Below are 15,547 nucleotides of genomic sequence, written 5' to 3'. Positions count from 1 at the left end.
CAATACGGTGCAGTCGTCCTGTCCCCTTTGCAGAAAAGCATCCCCAAAGAATGATGTTTCCACCTCCACGCTTCACGGTTGGGATGGTGTTCTTGGGGTTGTACTCATCCTTCTTCTTCCTCCAAACACGTCGAGTGGAGTTTAGACCAAAAAGCTCAATTTTTGTCTCATCAGACCACATGACCTTCTCCCATTCTTCCTCTGGATCATCCAGATGGTCATTGGCAAACTTCAGACGGGCCTGGACATGCCCTGGCTTGAGCAGGGGGACCTTGCGTGCGCTGCAGTATTTTAATCCATGACGGCATAGTGTGTTACTAATGGTTTTCTTTGAGACTGTGGTCCCAGCTCTCTTCAGGTCATTGACCAGGTCCTGCCGTGTAGTTCTGGGCTGATCCCTCACCTTCCTCATGATCATTGATGCCCCACGAGGTGAGATCTTGCATGGAGCCCCAGACCGAGGATGATTGACCGTCATCTTGAACTTCTTCCATTTTCTAATAATTGCGCCAACAGTTGTTGCCTTCTCACCAAGCTGCTTGCCTATTGTCCTGTAGCCCATCCCAGCCTTGTGCAGGTCTACAATTTTATCCCTGATGTCCTTACACAGCTCTCTGGTCTTGGCCATTGTGGAGAGGTTGGAGTCTGTTTGATTGAGCGTGTGGACAGGTGTCTTTTATACAGGTAACGAGTTCAAACAGGTGCAGTTAATACAGGTAATGAGTGGAGAACAGGAGGGCTTCTTAAAGAAAAACTAACAGGTTTGTGAGAGCCGGAATTCTTACTGGTTGGAAGGTGATCAAATACTTATGTCTTGCAATAAAATGCAAATTAATTACTTAAAAATCATACAATGTGATTTTCTGGATTTTTGTTTTAGATTCCGTCTCTCACAGTTGAAGTGTACCTATGATAAAAATTACAGACCTCTACATGCTTTGTAAGTAGGAAAACCTGCAAAATCGGCAGTGTATCAAATACTTGTTCTCCCCACTGTATATGGTATGTATAAGCTGGAAGTAGAAGGCTCGCGCGCGTGCGTGCGTCTGCGTCCGACATCACGCACGTGTTGAATTTGTCTACCCACGCCAGACGCGATCAGGACACGCAGGTTGAAATATCAAAAACAAACTCTGAACCAACTATATTAATTTGGGGACAGGTCGAAAGGCATTAAACATGTATGGCAATTTAGCTAGCTAGCTTGCTCTTGCTAGCTATTTTGCCCTGGGATATAAACATTGTGTTGTTATTTTACCTGAAATGCACAAGATCCTCTACTCCAACAATTAATCCACAGATAAAAGGGTAAACCGAGTTTGTTTCTAGTAATCTCTCCCCCTTTGTGCTTCTTCTTTTTCTTTGGACTTTATATGGCGGTTGACAACCAACTTTAAGGTGCATTACTACCACCAACTAGACTGGAGTGTGGACCTCAGTTCATCTTTCAATCACCCATGTGGGTATGTGCTCCTTAAAACCAATGAGAAGATAGGAGGCAGGACTTGCAGCGCATCAAGTTACACAAATAGAACCAAGTTCTATATTAGCTCCTGGCTACGCAGACGCTTGTTGCCGCTCGCAAGCAGTGTGGGTGCAATGATTGAATAGCATGTACAGTGGCAAGAAAAAGTATGGGAACCCTTTGGAATTATAAATTGGTCATCAAATTTGATCTGATCTTCATCTAAGTCACACAATAGACAAACATAGTGTGCTTAAACTAATAATACACTAATTATTGTATGTTTCTTGTCTATATTGAATACATCATTTAAACATTCCCAGAGTAGTTTGGAAAAAGTTTGTGAACCCCTAGGCTAATGACTTCTCCAAAAGCTAATTGGAGTCAGGAGTCAGCTAACCTGGAGTCCAATCAATGAGATGAGATTGGAGATGTTGGTAAGAGCTGCCTTGCCCTATAAAAAACACAAAATTTGAGTTTGCTATTCACAAGAAGCAATGCCTGATGTGAACCATGCCTCGAACAAAAGAGATCTCAGAAGACCTAAGATTAAGACTTGTTGACTTGCATAAAGCACTGATGTTCATCAGTCCATGGTAAGACAAATTGTCTATAAATGGATAAAGTTCAGCACTGTTGCTACTCCCCCTAAGAGTAGCCGTCCTGAAAAGATGACTGCAAGAGCACAGCGCAGAATGCTAAAAAAGAAATCTCTGGAACATGCTATCATCTCTGTTGATCAATCTACGATACATAAAACACTAAACAAGAATGGTGTTGATGGGAGGACACCACAGAAGAAGCTACTGCTGTCCAAAAAACCACAATGCTGCACGTCTGAAGTTTGCAAAAGTACACATGGACGTTCCACAGCGCTACTGGCAAAATATTCTGTGGACAGATGAAAATACAGTTGAGTTGTTTGGAAGGAACACAACACTATGTGTGGAGAAAAAAAGACACAGCACACCAACATCAAAACCTCATTCCAACTGTAAAGTATGGTGGAGGGAACATCATGGTTTGGGGCTGCTTTGCTGCCTCAGAGCCTGGACAGCTTGCTATTATTAACGGGAAAATTATTTCCCAAGTTTATCAAGACCTTTTGCAGGAGAATGTTAGGCTATCTGTCCGCCAATTGAAACTCAACAGAAGTTGGGTAATGCAACAGGACAACGACCCAAAACACAGAAGTAAATCAATAACAGAATGGCTTCAATAGAAGAAAATACGCCTTCTGGAGTGGCCCAGAGTCCTGACCTCAACCCAATTGAGATGCTGTGGCATGACCTCAAAAAAGCAGTTCACACCATACATCCCAAGAATATTGCTGGACTGAAACAGTTTTGTAAATGGTAAAAAATTCCTCCTGACCATTGTGCAGGTCTTATCCGCAACTACAGAACATGTTTGCTTGAGGTTATTGCTGCCAAAGGAGGGTCAACCAGTTATTAAATCCAAAGGTTCACATACTTTTCCCACCCTACACTGTGAATGTTTACAGTTGAATACTGTAAACAATACTGTAAACAAGAAAACGTATAATTGTTTGTGTGTTATTAGTTTCAGGAGACTGGGTTTGTCTATTGTTGTGACCTAGATGAAGATCAGATTAAATTTGATGACCAATTTATGCAGAAATCCAGGTATTTCCAAAGGGTTCACATACTTTTTCTTGCCACTGTATGTGTAAAAAAAATTGCAACTCTCGCGCAAGTGAAGCGGGCGGTGTGGTCAGCATGTAAGTGATGTTGTTCAATAGTTTACTCCAATTAGGGAAGGGGTGGTAGGGTTAGTTGAAAATAATATATATATATATAAGTCGGAAGTTTACATACAATTATATTGGAATCATTAAAACTCGTTTTTCAACCACTCCACAAATTTCCTCTTTGCTTGACATCATGTGAAAATCAAAAGAAATCAGCCAAGATCTCAGGAAAAAATTGTAGACCTCCACAAGTCTGGTTCATCCTTGGGAGCAATTTCCAAACGCCTGAAGGTTCCACATTCATCTGTACAAACAATAGTACGCAAGTATAAACACCATGGGATCACGCATCCGTCATACCGCTCAGGAAGGAGACGCGTTCTGTCTCCTAGAGATTAATGTACCTTGGTGCAAAAAGTGCAAATCAATCCCAGAACAACAGCAAAGGACCTTGTGAAGATGCTGGAGGAAACAGGTACAAAAGTATCTATATCCACAGTAAACCGAGTCCTATATCGACATAACCTGAAAGGCCGCTTAGCAAGGAAGAAGCCACTGCTCCAAAACCACCATAAAAGAGCCAGGCTACGGTTTGCAACTGCACATGGTGACAAAGATCGTACTTTTTGGAGAAATGCCCTCATGAGGAAGGAAAATTATGTGGATATATTGAAGCAACATCTCAAGACATCAGTCAGGAAGTTAAAGCTTGGTCGCAAATGGGTCTTCCAAATGGACAATGACCCCAAGCTTACTTCCAAGGTTGTGGCAAAATGGTTTAAGGACAACAAAGGCAAGGTATTGGAGTGAACATCACAAAACCCTGACCTCAATCCTATAGAAATTTGTGGGCAGAACTGAAAAAGCGTGTGCGAGCACGGAGGCTTACAAACCCGACTCAGTTACACATGCTCTGTCAGGAGGAATGGACCAAAATTCACCCAACATATGGTGGGAAGCTTGTGGAAGGCTTGACCCAAGTTAAACAATTGATAGGCAATGCTACCAAATACTAATTGAGTGTATGTAAACTTCTGACCCACTGGGAATGTGATGAAAGAAATCAAAGCTGAAATAAATCATTCTCTCTACTATTATTCTAACATTTCACATTCTTAAAATAAAGTGGATGACCCTTACTGACCTAAGACAGGAAATTTTTACTAGTATTAAATGTCAGGAATTGTGAAATACTGAGTTTAAATGTATTTGGCTAAGGTGCATGTAAACTTCCGACTTCAACTATATACAGTCCCAGTAAAAAGTTTGGAGACACATACTCATTCAAGGGTTTTTATTTAATTTGACTATTTTCTACATTGTAGAATAATAGTGAAGACATCAAAACTATGAAATAACACATATGGAATCATGTAGTAACCAATAAAGTGTTAAACAAATCAAAATATATTTCAGATTCTTCAAAGTAGCTACCCTTTGCCTTGATGACAGCTTTGCACACTCTTGGCATTCTCTCAACCAGCTTCATGAGGTATTCACATGGAATGTATTTCACTTAACAGGATTGTTTAGTTAAAAGTTAATCTGTGTAATTTCTTTCCTTCTTAATGCATTTGAGCCAATCAGTTGTGTTGTGACAAGGTAGGGGTGGTATACAGAAGATAGACCTATTTGGTAAAAGACCAAGTCCATATTATGGCAAGAACGGTTTAAATAAGTGAAGAGAAACGACAGTCCATCATTACTTTATGACATGAAGGTCAGTCAATCCAGAAAATGTCAAGGACTTTGAAAGTTTCTTTAAGTGCATTCCGAAAAACCATCAAGCGCTATGATGAAACTGGATCTCATGAGAACCGCCACAGGAAAGGAAGACCAAGAGTTACCTCTGCTGCAGAGGATAAGTTCATTAGATGTACCAAAACCCTGCCATTTTATATGTGCCAAACAGATCATATTCCAAGTGTCATACTGTGGGCAAATGCATTCTGTATTCTGGCTAATAAATACTTTATTGAAACAAAGTGTGCACAGAGAGTCAATCCATACAGTTTCAGAAGAGAAAGTTTCAGTTACAGGTATATCATTTTAAACAGCTGACAGTATGACATGGAGCAGCTCTGGTCCAGATCCTTTAAACTTCTTGACGCACGGATCCCTTTAGCGGGATCATTTTCGTAAACAACCGCTGAATTGCAGAGCGCCAAATTAAAAAATAATACTAAAAATATTTATTTTCATGAAATCACAAGTGAAATATACCAAAACACAGCTTAGCTTGTTGTTAATCAACCTATCATGTCAGATTTTGAAAATATGCTTTACAGCGAAAGCAATCCAAGCGTTTGTGAGTTTATCGATCACTAGACAAAACAGTAAGAACACCTAGCAGCCATGTAGAATGGTCACAAAAGCCAGAAAAGCAATAAAATGAATCTCTTACCTTTGATGATCTTCGGATGTTTGCACTCACGAGACTCCCAGTTACACAATAAATGTTCCTTTTGTTCGATAAAGATTTTTTAAATATCAAAATACCTCCATTTGTTTGGCGCGTTATGTTCAGTATTACACAGCCTTAGGCAAGTCATCTAGGCTTGACGAAAATTCCATATAGTATCCGTAAAGGTCGTAAAAACATGCCAAATGTTTTTAATAATCAATCCTCAGGTTGTTTTTAACATCAATAATCGATAATATTTCAACCGGACTGTAAACTATTCAATACTGGAGAGAAAGAAAATGTTGAGCAACGAGTGTCTGGCGCAACAACTAATGGAGGGACATTCGCCTATCCACTGACGCGTTTTAATAAATCTCGCTCATTTTTCAAAATAAAAGCTTGAAACTATGTCTAAAGACTGTTCACACCCTGAGGAAGCTACAGGGAAAGGAATCTGGTTGATATCCCTTTAAATGGACGAAAGGCAAGCAATGGAACAGTGATTTTTCAAAATAGAAGTCATTTCCGGGTTGGATTTCCTCAGGTTTTCGCCTGCAAAATCAGTTCTGTTATACTCACAGACAATATTTTGACAGTTTTGGAAACTTTAGAGTGTTTTCTATCCTACTCTGTCAATTATATGCATATTCTATCATCTGGACCTGAGAAATAGGCAGCTTACAATGGGAACGTTATTTTTCCAAACATAAAAATTCTGCCCCCTAGCTTCAAGAGGTTTTAACCTTTAAGGCTAAAACCACACTTAAGACCCTGGACCAGAGCTAGACATGGACCAGATGAAGTAAAGGCAGGTTTGTCCTGCAGAGAAATGTTAGGCCTCTTTCACCATCATTCAAAATGTTTTAGGAAGGGAAAATGCATTACAGTAGTAATTATTGGTCAGAGGCTGCATCCATAACTGCAATGATTGATTACTTATTAAATTCAGAGTGTTACAACAATCTTTCCTCTCTGTCAACATGTGACACATAAGCATAATTAAATATACAGCTAACATCTGTATGTACTTGGTCCATTACATCAAGCTTAAGTTAATTTAAGAGAACTACATACGATTTAGGGGCAGGTAGTAGGCTAATGTTAGGGTATTGTAACTTCCAGTTTAGCTGTCTGATGCTGAAATTCAAATGTACAGCTATACGCTTCCACACTGAACAGGCTTACACTAGTAAATTCTTACCCTTAGTAAATTCCTACCCTTGGGGTACATGAAGATCATCAACAGCAGCACTTTAAGCTCATTAACCATGCATTGCCTTCCCTTTGTGCAGAGGTACCTGCAAGCATTATTGCTACTGTAGTACGGTTAGTGGTAAAGAAAGAGCTCGCTCTATTTTATCATGTGGAGAATACAGTAAGATACAGTATGCTCGCTGCAATGAAGCTTGCGGTGTCAATGCTTCTTTATTAAAAGGTGGTAGATGTACAATGTTGGTGAAATAAGCGATGCATGGCGATGGAAATGTATGCGTCCCAAATGGCACCCTATTCCCTTCATAGTGCACTACATTTTACAAGAACCATAAAGTAGTGCACTATATAGGGAATAGAGTTTCATTTGGGACATAGCCAATAATGGTTGCCTGAAAGCAGAGGTGTCTTCCTACTTCCCGGCTACATCTTCCTCATCTGAGCCATCAGCTCCTCTCCTCTAGAGTCTCAACCTCTCCCCTGCCCCTGTCTTCTGGGAACAGAGCAACAACATTGTGAGGAAAACTTTGTCTTGGATCATGTCTGAGTACCCATACTAGAGTTTCATTTTCGGTAATTGAGTATCCTTTCCAGCCATTACTATGAGCCGTCTTCCCCGGGCCCTGACCAGCCTCCACTGATACATGGTGACATTGTTTTCTGTTCTCACCATACAGATCCTACAGTATTCTTAAAAGGTTTGTTTGGTACTGACCTTTTCAGGGATGGTGTAGGCCACAGTGATGCCCTGTGGGAGGCTGGGGATGGCGCCTGTGGCTGCCTGGAGCTCCTCATCAGTCACCTCCTACACCAACTCAGAGAAACAACATAGGTCAGTAATGTTACTTAGACATGATGACTTACTATGGACAGTACATTGAGACAATATCACTCTAGCTTACCCCAGTCGTTCTCCTCGTGAACCACCTCCTCCTCCACCACTTCCTCTACAACCTTTTTTCTGTGGTCCACAAAGCACACAACACCGACAATATTAACTGGACTTGGTCATATACAGTACATCCCCTCACACATCCTAGGTTATGATGGGTGAGGTAGAGAGAGAGAGAGAGAGAGAGAGAGAGAGAGAGAGAGAGAGAGAGAGAGATACAGCGACAAAGAGGATGAGAGAGAATTAGAGAGAGAGATAAAGAGATAAAGAGATAAAGAGATACAGAGATAAAGAGACAGCAACAAACACAGCGACAAAGAGGATGAGAGAGAGCGAGAGAGAGAGATAAAGAAACAGCGACAAAGAGGATGAGAGAGAGCGAGAGAGAGAGATAAAGAAACAGCGACAAAGAGGATGAGAGAGAAAGAGAGAGAGGGAGAGAGAGAGAGAGAGAGAGAGAGAGAGAGAGAGAGAGAGAGAGAGAGAGAGAGAGAGAGAGAGAGAGAGAGAGAGAGAGAGAGAGAGAGGATGAGAGAGAGCGAGAGAGAGAGATAAAGAAACAGCGACAAAGAGGATGAGAGAGAGCGAGAGAGAGAGATAAAGAAACAGCGACAAAGAGGATGAGAGAGAAAGAGAGAGAGGGAGAGAGAGAGAGAGAGAGAGAGAGAGAGAGAGAGAGAGAGAGAGAGAGAGAGAGAGAGAGAGAGAGAGAGAGAGAGAGAGAGAAAGAGAGAGAGAGAGAGAGAGACAGTGACAAAGAGGACGAGAGAGAGACCGCAAAGCATCCACACACCATGAATGAGTAGGTGTGTCCAAACTTTTGACTGGTACTGTATATATATATATATAAAAAAGTCGGAAGTTTACATACACCTAATAGGCTGACCACACCGCTCGTGTCGCGTGCGCGAGTGTTGCAAAATAAATGTAGAAATCTATGTTATTCAATTATTGCACCCACACTACTCGCGCACGTCAACGAGCGTCTGCGTTGCCAAGGGCTAAAATAGAACTCCTTTCTATTTCTGACGCAGATGGCGCTGCAAGTCCTGCCTCTCCCATCTCCTCATTGGTTTATAGAAGCAGGTACCCACGTGCCATCTCCTCATTGGTTATACCCACGTGGGTGATTGAAAGACGAACTGTGTTGCCGATCGGTGTAGTAGTACTATGAAAGCTTAGATGCCAATCACCGTTCAAAGATGAAAAAGCCTGGAAGGAGGAGAGATGACTAGAAACGATACGGTTGACTGTTTTATGTGTGGATTAATTGTCAGAGTAGAGGATCTTGTGCCTTTCAGGTAAAATAACAACTGAATGTTTATATCCCAGGACAAATTAGCTAGCAACAGCAAGCTAGCTAAATAGGACAAATTAGCTGGCAAGTGCAAGCTAACTAGCTAAATTGCCATAAATGTTTATTGCTTTTCGACCTGTTGTCACGCCCTGACCGTAGAGAGCTTTATATGTCTCTATTTTGGTTTGGTCAGGGTGTGATTTGGGTGGGCATTCTATGTTCCTTTTTCTATGATTTGTATTTCTGTGTGTTTGGCCGGGTGTGGTTCTCAATCAGAGGCAGCTGTCTATCGTTGTCTCTGATTGAGAACCATACTTAGGTTGCCTTTTCCCACCTGTATTTGTGGGTAGTTGTTTTCTGTTTTGTGTTTCTGCACCTGACAGAACTGATTCGGTTTCCGTTCATTTCTCTTTGTTATTTTTGTTATTAGGGTTCAGTTGAAATAAAAGCATGAACACTTAGCACGCTGTGCTTTGGTCCACACCTTCTTCAACAGACGATCGTTACACCTGTTCCCAAATTAATGTAATTTGTTCAGTTTGTTTTGATCTTTTAACCTGCGTGTCGTGATCGCGTTTGGTGTAGGGGGACAAAATAAATGTATGCATGATGGCGCACGATGGCGCACGATGGCGCACGCGCGCAGCCGATTTGGGTTCCGTGTTAGCTAAATACAGTTTTCACAAATCCTGACATTTAATCCTAGTAAAAAAAATCCCTGTTTTAGGTCAGTTAGGATCACCACTTTATTTTAAGAATGTGAAATGTCAGAATAATAGTAGAGAGAATGATTTATTTCAGCTTTAATTTTTTTCATCACATTCCCAGTGGGTCAGAAGTTTACATACACTCAATTAGTATTTGGTAGCATTGCCTTTAAATTGTTGAACTTGGGTCAAACATTTTGGGTAGCCTTCCACAAGCTTCCCACAATAAATTGGGTGAATTTTGGCCCATTCCTCCTGACAGAGCTGGTATAACTGAGTCAGGTTTGTAGGCCTCCTTGCTCGCACACGCTTTTTCAGTTCTATATCCACATAATTTTCTTTCCTCATGATGCCATCTATTTTGTGAAGTGCACCAGTCCCTCCTGCAGCAAAGCACCCCCACAACATGATGCTGCCACCCCTGTGCTTCATGGTTGGGATGGTGTTCTTCGGCTTGCAAGCCTCCCCCTTTTTCCGCCAAACATAACGATGGTCATTATGGCCAAACAGTTCTATTTTTGTTTCATCAGACCAGAAGACTTTTCTCCAAAAAGTACGATCTTTGTCCCCATGTGCAGTTGCAAACCGTAGCCTGGCTCTTTTAATGGTGGTTTTGGAGCAGTGGCTTCTCCCTTGCTGAGCGGACTTTCAGGTTACGTCGATATAGGACTCGTTTTACTGTGGATATAGATACTTTTGTACGTGTTTCCTCCAGCATCTTCACAAGGTCCTTTGCTGTTGTTCTGGGATTGATTTGCACTTTTCGCACCATAGTACGTTAATCTCTAGGAGACAGAACGTGTCTCCTTCCTGAGCGGTATGAGAGATGCGTGGTCCCATGGTGTTTATAATTGCATACTTTTGTTTGTACAGATGAATGTGGTACCTTCAGGTGTTTGGAAATGCTCCCAAGGATGAACCAGACTTGTGGAGGTCTACATTTGTTTCTGAGGTCTTGGCTGATTGATTTCTTTTGATTTTCCCATGATGTCAAGCAAAGAGGCACTGAGTTTGAAGGTCGGCCTTGAAATACATCCACAGGTACACCTCCAATTGACTCAAATGATGTCAATTAGCCTATCAGAAGCTTCTAAAGCCATGACATCATTTTCTGGAGGTTTCCAAGCTGTTTAAAGGCACAGTCACCTTAGTGTATGTAAACTTCTGACCCACTGGAATTGTGATACGGTGAATTATAAGTGAAACAATCTTTTTGTAAACAATTGTTAGAAAAATGTATTGTGTCATGCACAAAGTAGATGTCCTAACCGACATGCCAATTAACTTCTTTGGGATAGAGGGGCGGTATTTGACGTCCGGATGAAAAGCGTGTCCAAAGTAAACTGCCAAGTAAAACTGTTTGAATCATGTCTGTGAGTATAAGATAACTTATTTGGCAGGCGAAACCCCAAGGACAAACCATTCAGAATTTTTTTTTTGAGGTCACTCTCTTTTCAATGATTTTCATTGGAAATCCAGATTTTTAAGCGACTTTCTTGCCATTCCTATCGCTTCCACTGGATGTCAACAGTCTTTAGAAATTGGTTGAGGTTTTTCCTTTGAGAAATGAAGAAGTAGCGCTGTTCAGAACGAGGGTAGAGGGAAGTGTAATCTTTGTTAGAGGCGCGTGACCTGAAAAGCACTCTCCACTTTGTTTTCCTCCGGTATTGAAGACAGTATGTCCCGTCTTAAATTTTATCGATCATTTACGTTAAAAAATACCTAAAGTTGTATTAGGAAAGTCGTTTGAAATGTTTGGACAAAGCTTACAGGTAAATTATGAGAAATTTTGTAGTAATGTTGCGCGAGTTGGAACCAGTGTTTTTCTGGATCAAACGTGCCAAATAAATGGACATTTTGAATATATATTGATGGAATTAATCGAACAAAAGGACCATTTGTGATGTTAATGGGACATATTGGAGTGCCAACAGAAGAAGCTCGTCAAAGGTAAGGCATGAATTATATTTTTATTTCTGCGTTTTGTGTCGCGCCTGGAGGGTTGAAATATGATTGTCTGTGTTTGTTTGCTGGGGTGCTATCCTCAGATAATTGCATCGTTTGCTTTCGCCGTAAAGCCTTTTTGAAAACTGACACGTTGGCTGGATTCACAACAAGTGTAGCTTTAATTTGGTGTATTGCATGTGTGATTTCATGAAAGTTTCATTTTAATAGTAATTTATTTGAATTTGGCGTTCTGCATTTTCACTGGATTTTGGCCAGGTGGGACGCTAATGTCCCACCTATCCCAGAGAGGTTTTAACAAGAAATTTGTGGAGTGGTTGAAAAACGAGTTTTAATGACTCCAACCTAAGTGTATGAAACTATGTATATACATACGCATATATATTTTCAAAAGTTTGGCGTCACTTAGAAATGTCTTGTTTTTGAAAGAAAAGCTAATTTTTTGTCCATTAAAATAACATCAAATTGATCAGAAATACTGTGTAGACATTGTTAATGTTGTAAATGACTATTGTACCTGAAAACGGCAGATTTTTTAAATTGAATATCAACATTGGCGTACAGAGGCCCATTATCAGCAACCATCACTCCTGTGTTTCAATGGCACGTTGTGTTAGCTAATCCAAGTTTATCATTTTAAAAGGCTAATTGATCATTAGAAAACCCTTTTGCAATTATGTTAGCACAGCTGAAAACTGTTGCTCTGATTAAAGAAGCAAAACTGTCCTTCTTTAGACTAGTTTCAGCATTTGTGGGATCGATTACAGGCTCAAAATGGCTAGAAACAAAGACTGTCTTCTGAAACTCGTCAGTCTATTCTTGTTCTGAGAAAGTAAGGCTATTCCATGCGAGAAATTGTCAAGACACTGAAGATCTCGTACAACGCTGTGTACTACTCCCTTCACAGAACAGCGCAAACTGGCTCTAACTAGAATAGAAAGAGGAGTGTGAGGCCCGGGTGCACAAATGAGCAAGAGGACAAGTACATTAGAGTGTCTAGTTTGAGAAATAGACGCCTCACAAGTCCTCAACTGGCAGCTTCATTAAATAGTACCCGCAAAACACCAGTCTCAGTGTCAGCAGTGAAGAGGTGACTCCAGGATGCTGGCTCTTCGCTTCTTCATATACAGTGCATTCGGAATGTATTCAGACCCCTTGACTTTTTCCACATTGTGTTACGTTACATCCTTATTCTAAAATTGATTCAATATTTTTTTCCCCTTTTCAATCTACACAACTTATGTTTAATACATTTGGAAAAATTCATGAAAACCTGTTTTCGCTTTGTCATTATGGGGTCAGTGAAGTGGATTGAATACTTTCCGAATGCACTGTACCTTGAAAAAAAATGGATCTGAAAACCAGTTAGTATCTGGTGTGACCAACATTTGCCTCATGCACGCATCTCCTGTACGAAGTTGCTGGATATTGGTGGGAACTGGAACACGCTGTCGTACACGTTGATCCAGAGCATGCTCAATGGGTGACATGTCTGGTGAGTATGCAGGCTATGGAAGAACTGGGACATTTTTAGCTTCCAGGGATTGTGTATAGATCCTTGTGACATGGGGCCGTGCATTATCATGCTGAAACATGAGGTCATGGCGGCTAATAAATGGCATGGTATCTCTGTGCATTCAAATTTCCATTGATAAAATGCAAGTTTGTTCATTGTCCATAGCTTATGCTTGCCCATACCATAACCCCACCGCCACCATGGGACACTCTGTTCACAACGTTGAGCAAACCACTCGCCCACACAGCGCCATACACATGGTCTGCGGTTGTGAGGCCGGTTGGACGTCCTGCCAAATTCTCTAAAAAGACGTTGGAGGTGGCTTATGGTAGAGAAATTAACATTCAATTATCTGGCAAGATCTCTGGTGGACATTCCTGCAGTCAGCATGCCAATTGCACCCTCCCTCAAAACTTGACACATCTGAGGCATTGTGTTGTGCACATTTTAAAGTGGCCTTTTATTGTCCCCAGCACAAGGTGTAATGATCATGATGCTTCTTGATATGCCACACCTGTCAGGTGGGTGGATTATCTTGTCAAAGGAGAAATGCTCACTAACAGGGATGTAAACAAATTTATGCACAAACTTTGAGAGAAATAAGCTTTTTGTGCATGTGGAAAATGTCTGGGATCTCTTATTTCAGTTCATGAAACATGGGACCAACACTTTACATGTTGTATTTATATTTTAGTTAAATGTAGTTGACACAGTTCTGTTCAAAGACCAACAGCGCTACCAGTATACTAATGCTGCTCCCAGAACAGCAACATAAAAGATGACACAGTACAATTATTCTCTTAGAGTAGCAGAAGACCCTGTTGGCTCAAACTGATCTCAGAGCAGCAATATCTACTGTGGTTGACACAGTTCTGCTCCAAGAGCAGCAGTGCTCCCTGTTCATTCATGCTTCTACTAACACAGCTACATATTTATCTGGCTAGCTAGCCTGAATGCTTAAATTGGTAACCTAAGGCTAATACTAGATTGCTAGCTTGGTAACTAATGATAAACTATAACAGTTTAGCCTTAGTTACCAAGCTAGCTAGCTAGCCTAACAGTTGGCTAGCTAACAACATTAGCTCGAAAAACACATTTTAGCTAACTAACTCCAGCTTGCATCACATTTAATATTTAATCAATTATTTAGACTAGCTGGAAACAGGACATTGATGTGCAAAATGAACAACTTGCTAGCTATATTGAACAGCCCTCCCCCCGCCACTCTGTTTGGTATTCACGTCACCTCTCCATTTTCATTGGTTGCCTGACACAACCAATCATAATCCTTTCTTCTCTGAGAAAATGTTTGAGTATGTCAAATTCCCATGAGCAACCTGCTCATCCATGTGATTGAGACAGCGAGTGGTGATCTGATTAGTCTTTGTGCCTCTGAGGCCCCCTGGTCTCATCTTATAACACGCTACACGTGGATCTCTCTCCTCAGGCCTCTCTTCATCATGATTTCTCTCCCACCTAAAGAGCAACGTCTTGAGGGAATTCGCCTGTGCTGAGCCCCACTCCTCCTCTCTGCATCACAGGCCTCCCACTCTTCCTCTCCTGTTGCTCGTGTGTGCTGCATGTGAACACAGCGGTTCAATTGGCCAGACTGATGGGATGTTGTGTCTCTGCGTGTTGTCTTTATGGGGAAACATCATTCTGAATGGCAGGATTTATTTTTAAACCTCAGACGATGATTGGTGTGTCCGGATGAATCATATACCCTTTGTGGTGGGGTGCGTGGGTGGGGGAAGAGAGGGAGAGAAGGAGAGAGGGAGCAGGACAGGAGATGGGTGAAATCTGATCGCTAGGCCCAGGCCAGGCTGTGTCACTGACTCATCTTTCTTTTTGCGATGGTGGTGAGGGGCGGGGAACGAGGGAGGGAGCCAGGGTCAATGAGGTCATCATGTCTCGTGGCTGGCTCATGACTCACACGCCTTGGCTCAGTGCATGCATGGCAGGGGCAGCAGGATGGCACACACACACGTGACATTACTATAACACCCCTACACTCTATGCATGTAGCCCACACACTGGCTTGAGGGAGGTTTTAGTCCTGAATCATAGTTGTCTGCCAAGCAAATAGTTGGAGAAAGTCCCTCCCCTTCTGCAAACAGAGGCCAACTTTTGCATCCTCTAATCAGATGCAACACTTTTCTGCTGGAGGCTAAACATGACATCAGCAGGAGGCAAGTGGCTACAGTCAGTGGACTGTAGACTTCCAATCCTAACAGTCTAACAATGTCGGTTATGTCACTGAAGCTGGACTGTGCTCAAGGTGACTTCCCACTGAGCACAGATGTCAGTTTAGTTTTAATTTATACTTGGTTGCGTTTTCAACTAACATGAATTCAACATGAAATTAACAAAATATCACC

The sequence above is a fragment of the Salvelinus alpinus genome, chromosome 10 (genome assembly GCF_045679555.1).
Source record: "Salvelinus alpinus chromosome 10, SLU_Salpinus.1, whole genome shotgun sequence".
NCBI classification, from domain to species: Eukaryota; Metazoa; Chordata; class Actinopteri; order Salmoniformes; family Salmonidae; genus Salvelinus; species Salvelinus alpinus.
Note: the sequence above shows the minus strand (reverse complement) of the source record.